The sequence below is a fragment of the Cotesia glomerata genome, linkage group LG1 (assembly GCF_020080835.1).
Source record: "Cotesia glomerata isolate CgM1 linkage group LG1, MPM_Cglom_v2.3, whole genome shotgun sequence".
Classification (NCBI taxonomy): Eukaryota; Metazoa; Arthropoda; class Insecta; order Hymenoptera; family Braconidae; genus Cotesia; species Cotesia glomerata.
This window is the reverse complement of record NC_058158.1, coordinates 34,957,958-34,966,953: the sequence shown is the minus strand read 5'-3', so window position 1 is coordinate 34,966,953 and position 8,996 is coordinate 34,957,958.

Genomic DNA, 8,996 nt, shown 5'->3' with positions numbered 1-8,996 from the left:
TTTTTCGGTTTTTTACAGTTTTCTCAAAATCCTAGGGTGTAGGGGCCAAACGGACCTCAAATTCGGGTTCAGCGGGTCAAATTACATGGGAATATATGTGGCGCGTCCCAAGTACAGACAACTTTTTTTTTTTTGTGTGCCGGTGTAATTGGGGCTTTTACCTTAACAGATTTATTAAATACAAACAAATCATTTTAAATACTAAGAAATATTTGTTTAATACTAAAAAGTGGTCTCTAATAAATGATTTGTTAACTATTAACAAATATTTTTTGACACAAATAAATCCTTCTATCAGTGTATCTTTTATATTTTTAAGTATTAAAAACATTAATTTATTTAGTGAATTTAATTATTATCATGTATTCCAGCTATAGGGTTATAAAAAGTGTCAAAAGAAAATTGCTTCTTTTGCTTTTTATTTTAAATAAATATTTGTTAGCAGTTAATAAAAATTCATTAACCATTAATAAATATTCATTAACTGTTAATAAATATTTGTTAACTTGGCTGCCCAATTTCAACACACAGTAACTGACTTTTTTTATTAAAAAAAAGTTTACGCGCCAAATTGATAAAAAATTTGATTTATAAATATAAATATTTTTAAGAAAAAATACTTTAAATAAAGGTCTAAAAGTCATAAGAAATGCAGCAATACTAAAAAAAATCAGGTATAAAAATTTTGCAGTTACTGTATTTTAAAATTGGGCAGCCGAACTGTTAACAAATATTTATTAACATTTAATAAATAATTTATTAACTGTTAATAAATATTTATTAACAGTTAATAAAGCTTATTAAATATAAACAAATCCTTCTATCAGTGCACATTATATTCCATCGTAATTATAAGGCTGTTTAGGCCTTTTGCTCGCCCTGATTTATTTCTCAAAGCTTCTTTATATCTTCGTCAAAGATTTTTAGTTTTATAGAGTAATACAGAGCCACCGTAGCACGTCTCACATCTCACTCAGTCAAGTGGACATTTAAGAGCGCAAGGTGAAAGACAAGTCGCTTAATAACCGGAGGTAGAAAAAAAATTCAGTATTATATTTGTGAAATGAATGACATATCCTGAGCAGAGTGTGTTGTACCCTTTTCTAAATATAAGTGAGCCAAAGCTAAAGCTAAAGCCAAGAGTTGGGTTATTGGCGTAAGTGGATTGACCCGGGTGGAGAATTTAGTTAACGTGTCTAATGGGGAGGCATGCTATTGAGCTCTCCTGTTGAGATTGAGTGCAGAATCAGACGTAGACACAGACAGAGACGCAGACGTAAACTTTGAGTTCTAGTAGACGCTCAAGAGGAATTCGAATGGCAAGAATAGAAGGAGGAGGAAGAGCAAGAGGGAAAATGTCGATGGCGCCAAGAGGCTGCTGTTGGTGTCAGGTCCAGCTGACATTCAATACTCACCAGCATTTTGTTCAGTCTAGTGGACGCGTTTTGTCACCTACTGGATCTACTGGAAAGGTATATATCGCTCTCGCCTGCATGGACGATCATCGACTTTCAATCAGGTGCCGAAAAATAATTCCAACAAATTCAATGTTACTCTACATGTGTCACTAAAGTAACTCACGTCTGGACGCAATAGTCTATTACTTTTTGTGGGTGGTGGTACTCATACTGTACTGCCGCTCATTGGAAATCCGCGTTTGGATATCGCGTTGCACCCCACGGTAAAGCAGAACAATAGCTCTTTGTCCTACGCACCATCAACACGGTTGTATGGAGATTTCGGAGTGTGTGAGTCGATGTACGGACAATAGGGACAAACCAATAGCGACAAACCTACTCGCGGATCCAGTTCAAACAAGCCGGACGGCAAACACTGTTGTTTAAATACTCGCTGATAAATGAGAGAGTGTACCCGGCGTACGAAGAAATATAAAATAATAACAATGGTTTTAATTGCTCCAGCGGTATAGAGGCACTGGGAAGGGTTGCCGATTACTCCCCGAAAATTTTTCAAGTAATTAATTATAGATTTTTTAACAGTTGGTCGGTGGGAGGATGTTTTCAAATTATTTATATTTAGGGAGAGCGATTTAATTTTTTTGTTTTATGGGCTTAAGGAGTTATTGTGGGAAAAATTTAAGGGTTATTGGTTTTTATTTGGGTCAGGGGTTTTTTTAGTAAGGGAAAAATTTTTTGAAAGAGTTATTGGTTTATTTTTGAATTTTTATTATTCCTTTTTTTATTTTTAGTAATTATTGAAACTAAGAAATTTAAAGAAATTAAATAATATTCTGATGTAATTTAAAAATGAAATATTTGAACTTTTTATGTCAATTGGCTCTTTTATTTTGAGTGTAAGAACAATAAGGACAAGGATAAATTTAATGCAATACGTAAAATTACTAATTGAACTAAGTAAAAGTGAAATTAAGACTTTATACCTTAAATCCTTGATTTTTAATAATTAATTATCTAGGGAATATCGATGTAGTTGTAAACCAAATTTATTTTAAATATTCTTACTTTATATAGTTTAGGGTGCGTCAAAATTTAATCTCTAAAAGGAACCTTTTAAAATTGTAATTTTGAGTTTCGCTTTTAGCAGGAGTTAGGTTTGGGCATTTCCTGAGATATTTTCATGTGTCGGGATTTATTTGATACTCACATAATTGTTTAACAGGAGTTTTGTTGAAGCAATTTTTCTGGAATTTCAAAATTTCAAAATTTGGCCAAACGAAACTCCTTTAAAAAAATTCTGTGAATATCAAATAAATTGTGACACACCAAAATATATGAGGAAATGCCTAAATACAGCTCCTGTTAAAAGCGAAGCTCAAAATTTAAATTTTAAAAGGTTGCTTTCGAAGATTAAATTTTGACGCACCCTAATATAGTTGTACTATGTACTCACAATTATATGTTTCCTAATGTAATAAATGTACTTACTATGTAATGAAATTTGTCACTTGGCCTTTTCCTTGGCATTAATAAACGAAATTCTAAATGAGTTATCAAAAAAATAGGATCAATTTTTAGAATTTTTAATTGATTGTACACTGAGAGAAAAATTTGTTTACATTTAATAAGCTTTATTAACTGTTAATAAATATTTATTAATGGTTAATAAATTTTTGTTAACTGCTAAAAAATATTTATTTAAAATAAAAAGCAAAAATAGCAATTTTTTTTGACACTTTTTAAAACTCTATAGCTGGAATAAATGATAATAATTCAATTCACTCAATAAATTAATGTTTTTAGTAGATTTCATAGAAATCTAACTATTGCATTGGTCCTCATGACGGAACTTTTGAAAAATTTTGCTACATTTCGACTCAGCTCGTCAAGCGGATTCAGAAAATGCATATGGTTCAAAAGTTTATATATGTATGTATTTATATATATATATATATATATATTGGTCAAAGCTCTCTAATATCGCATCTTTTAAAAAGAATTTATAAACAAAAACCTAGTAAGCCGAAATATAATAAAATTTACAGTCTTGACCCGATTATCAATAAATTAGAACAAATGAGCCCTCTCAGTGTTCTGAGTTTACGTGATTTAATTTCTAAATTATTAATGTTATTTGCTTTAGTTACGGCTCACCGTAAATAAACCTTGCATTCTATTAAACGTTCTAATATAAAATTAATCAACGACGGTTTTGAAATTGAAATTCCTCATACCATTTTAATGTAGAAAATATAAAAGCAACAATTTATAATTTAATATCCAAAATAAGTGATTAGTAGCTGCCACTATAGTAAATAACGACTCTTTCATCTTAAAAAATTACAGTTTCAAACAGTAAAAATTGCCATTTCAATATATAGTCGATATTATGAGGAGAAGGGGAACTTAGATGAAAGAGAAGGAGGTCTCACTCTGGGAGAATTTAACATTTTACCAGACCAAGCAAGTCAATAATTACAGTTTGATTTTTAGCGTTGCGTTTAAAGTTTACCATTTTACTTTGTAAATATTGACGTTGCTTGTATTAGAAATTTACTAACTTTATTTTATACTTTTTACATATCATAAGATCATTTTTGAGGTACGAAATGATAACTATCAAAGTCTGAATTTTTAATAATTATATTTTAACATTTTAGACATTTACATAGCGAATATTACTGTTTAAAATAGTATTTTCTTCCATGTAAAGAGTAAATTGTAACGTTTAAATGGTAAATATTAAAAAGTGAATAGTTGAATCACGATTTTACTGTTAGAAATGGTAATTTTAGCAGTTGATCATTACTTATTGCACTTTTGAATTTTCTAATTTTCGTCATCCAATTTTTCTTCTTCCACTTCTTTATCTTCAATATCACTTTCATTATCCATATGATCCGTTTCTTCTTCTAGTTCGAGTTCTTCATCGAAAAAAATAATTAGTCAAATACATCATTAATGTTATATGATTGTGATATACTTAGCGAAATAATATTCATTTACCATCTTCTTCTTCTTCTTCTTCTTCTTCTTCTTCTTCTTCTTCTTCTTCTTCTTCTTCTTCTTCTTCTTCTTCTTCTTCTTCTTCTTCTTCTTCTTCTTCTTCTTCTTCTTCTTCTTCTTCTTCTTCTTCTTCTTCTTTTTCTTCTTCTTCTTCGTATTCTTCATCTATAAGATTCAGATTCATTTATATTATTTAACATGAGTAGTCGTAGTCGTTAATATTTTCAAGTAATGTAATCATCATGAATGAAACAGAAAAAAATAGAAATATTATAGTAATAGTCTTTCTAGTGGATTGTTATGATAAAGTCAACAATACTTTTATCATATAATCTGCATTAAAACTGCGAGTTTAAATGCCTGTTGAGCCACTGGAAACTAGTCAATTTCAGGCGAATGCGACTGTTTCTCTCTGTGGGCAGAAACCGATGGTTTTCTGCCCGCTGAATGAAGTTGCAGCCTTTTTTTCGATCCTGTCAAAGTATCTTTGTTTATTTCACCTAACTTAGTTTGAAATTCTCTAATTTTGATTGGCTCCAGACATTAAAACTCGCACTTTCAAAGCAAATTATATGAAAAATATAGTGTGACGCGAGATGAAACACGATTTCAGATTTCAGGTGGTTGCTCCACTCTCCGTCTGAAATCATCTTGGTTCATCCCTAGCCATACAATATACTATTTCTACATATGAATACTCATGAAGAGAAAATCATTCTTTGTATTAATTAATTATAAAATCGGAATGTTAGTCACATAAAGATGATTAACCACATTCCAGAGTACTCACCGCTTTCGATTTTATTTTCATTACTAGAATCAGATTTTGTTTCATCTTCTTTAGGCCAGTAATTTAAACAAACAATTCATTAAATAATTGATTATATTTTTATTTATATATAGTTGTAGTTGATTAAGTCGTTACTTACCGTCTACATGTATGCCAGCGTTTTCAATTTTTTTGCAAATGGAGTCGCGGATTATTTCATTTTCAAGTGAAAAATTTACTTCAGTATCGCCACCTATAAAATAGTGAAATCATTTTAATTTTTTAGATCAATTATAAATAAGAACTAAACAATAACCTCTGTTTCTTACCGTTAATTTCTATGTCAATTACATTTTTTTCTCTACCTGCATGGGTAATATCACTAATTAGGAATCGAAAACCCTTTTTTTCGTTATCTTTGATCCACACCAACTGGCTAAATAAATATTAAATATTAAACTTTTATAAAGATCAGTTAACTTTGAACAAGCAATTAATAAATAAGAAAGATAATGTAAGTGTTAACTTACTCTGTAGTAATGTAGAGTGTGCCTATTTATTCATCTAAATTAGCTGCGACTTTTTGGTAAATATTGTCTCGAGTAATATCGGTAGGGACTTCTACGGAATCATAAACAATCATTGTAGAATCTGTAAATTTAATAAATTATGAATTCAATCGAATAGTCTATAATAAATAATTTTAAAACAAAAAAATCAGTAATTAATTTATTTTGTGAAGTTAATGATAATATAATAAAACTAACGATTTTATATAAGTAAGATATAAACGAAAATTTCGAAAAATAAATTTGTTATATGATTAATTCGGTCACTTGTCACTTGTAACAACTGATAGTTAAATGCTATTCCATTTATCATGAGTTACCATTTTATACTAGCGGCCGTCAACAAAATTAATTATCTATTTATATAAGTAGTATAGGAAATATTTGATTTGAAGAAACGATCATTAAAGCTTATCAGTAACTAATGTTTAAATACACATAAATATGTGTTCGGAATTTGAAATTTCAATTGATGAAGTAATATAAATGACATGATGTCTTACATTAAGATAACAAAAAAATATAGGACTTGATAAACAACAAGTTTGTAACACTAACTTTTTTTTTTATATCGCTTTTACTTGCATACCTATTTTGGTTTTTACAAGACTGTAACCGAATTCTCCACATTTTTTCTATTACCACTATAATTACACTTAAGTGCCTCTATTGTTATCATACACTGATAGAAGGATTTCTTAGTATTTAAAAAAATTTCTTTGTATTTAAGAAATCATTTCTTAAACATCATTTCTAAGTATTTAAAAAATATTTCTTAAATACAAAGAAATATTTCTTAAATATTAAGAAATATAACTACTAGGGTGTTTCAAAAAAAGACGAATTTTTTTTTTTTTCTTTTGGTGTCTAAAAATTGATAGTATACCTAAAAACAAAAATTTTGGCGCCCATGTGAGCTCTTAATATCAATAGTAAGATTTGCCTGTATCCATTTCTTTATTTTCCATTTAAATAACACGGGAAAAATTTTTTTTAATTTTTTAATTTTTATTACTTTGGAACGGTTCATCGTAACAACAATCTGAAAAATGATATTAGTAGGAAATTTTACGCTCTACAAAAAACGTTTGGAGACTAAAGTTCCTCAGATTAACGGCTTCAAAGATATCCGCGGTCAAAGATAACACTAATAAAAAATTTCAAATATTTTCCAATAAAATTACAAAAAAAATATCACATGCTATATTTTTATTATTTTTTATGTTAAATTACTTTAATTCCGTTAACCTGAGACTGTAAACTTTTTTTTTTTACTAATTAATTCAATACTTAACTCACGAAATGCACTAATATATAAATATAAACGTTAAAAATGTCACATAAATGATTTTTTGGTCTTTCTTATAACAAATTTATTTTATATTTTATAAAATTTATAAATTTTTGTAAGAGGAAAATGTAAAGTTCCTTATTACACAAACTCACCAAACACTCATCATTGCATATTATTCAAAATAATATGAAAATTCTGTAAATACGTTAAATCAATTAAATCTACTATAAAACTTGATCAAATGTTTTTATTTGAAAAATATCAACAGAGCTTTTATTTAGCTCTGTCGGTCAGAGTATTATACTCATTTAATTTGAGTGTTGTAGCTAATAAGCTCTGTGTTGGTAAGCCTGGTTGTTCGGTACTAACTTCATTTAGTTGCTTTGCTCTCAACGCTCTCAACAGAAATGGTGCGTGTGTATTAGTAGAAAAGGCTCTTAGTAGAAAACTGTTGTACTTGCCATGCCGACACCATATTTTTGAAATTGTTCTTCGAAGTGCATTTGAAATATACTGGCCTGCTTCGTCTGGCCCAAACGTTCCAATTTATCAGAGATTTAAAAAGAAGTGGGATGAAATTGACCAATCAAACTTTACGGCTGGTATTTGTGAAAAAAAAGTTTTGGAAGTAATAACACCAATCAAAGATGAGATTTTGAAATTCGTTAATAATCAAATAGAAGTAAAATTTTTTAATCCAGCGCTGAAGAATTATTAACTGATGTTGAAGTGGAAAAGAAAAATGTATAAAGTTCAGTATAATTGAGGAGCTGATTTTCAAAAGGGTATCTTTTCATATTTTAAAATACCAGTTTTCTGAACTTTTAAATACTAATTACTTTGAGAATTATGAACATTTATAAATGAAAATCGAATTGCAGCTTCATAACCGATTGCACTTTATAGCTAAATTAAAAAAAGTTCAATACAAATATTTATAATTGAAGATAACTAGTTTTTGTCTCGATTAATCAAAAATCAAAAGATACCCTTTTGAAAATAAGCTCCTCAATTATCAATTTTACTCTGATTAATTAACTTGCCGTCGTGATTAAAAATATTGAAAATCAGTTTCACATGACTGTTATACTTTCAATCATCTTTAACGATTAAAATTGCGTTTGTAAAATATTTTACAACTTTTACCTCACATCAGTTAATAATAATTAGTCTTCTCAACTTTGAAATTGCGATATAATCAATTTCATTTTGACTTATAACTTTTTTTGTAGATGGATCATTGTCGAGACGATTACCGTGAACTTCTGGAATTATCATTAATATTTTTGGGTACTATTACCACAAATATTACATTTAAGCATCCTGGAGCGGTCCATCATGCAAGGTGGATGGCTAAAGCAATATATAGTTTAAAAATTTTTTTATTCAGAAATGAATTTCATCTTACTAAATCGGAAATAGATGGATTACGAGAACTTTGTTTATTTATCATAATATTCTATTTAAAAGCTTGGTTCACTGCGCCGTGTGCTATAACAGCACCTAATAATGATTTAACTTTGATTAAAGAATTAATTTCATATGAAAGATTTAATAATAGTCTTTCACAGACATGCTCACAAAAATTAGCCGATCACTTGTGGTATTTAAACAACGAGCTGTCTATTTTATCTCTCTTTGATAAAAATGTTTCAGTTGGAACAAAAAAAAGAATAGTTCATGCTCTTAAAAACTGTAAAGCCAATGAAACTACAACAAATCGCTTTATAATAGATAAGAAAAATTTAGAGTCATTATTAAATAAAGATCTTAGTCAATTTATGTCTATGAGATCGATTAATATATTTGAATCGTTTGATTTGTCGTATGAGTTCATTGATGAGGATGTTACTTTGTGGCCTCAGAATCCGAATTTCTTAGAAAACTTGGAGTATTTCAGGAAACTTCAAGTTGTGAATGATGTAGCAGAACGCGGCGTG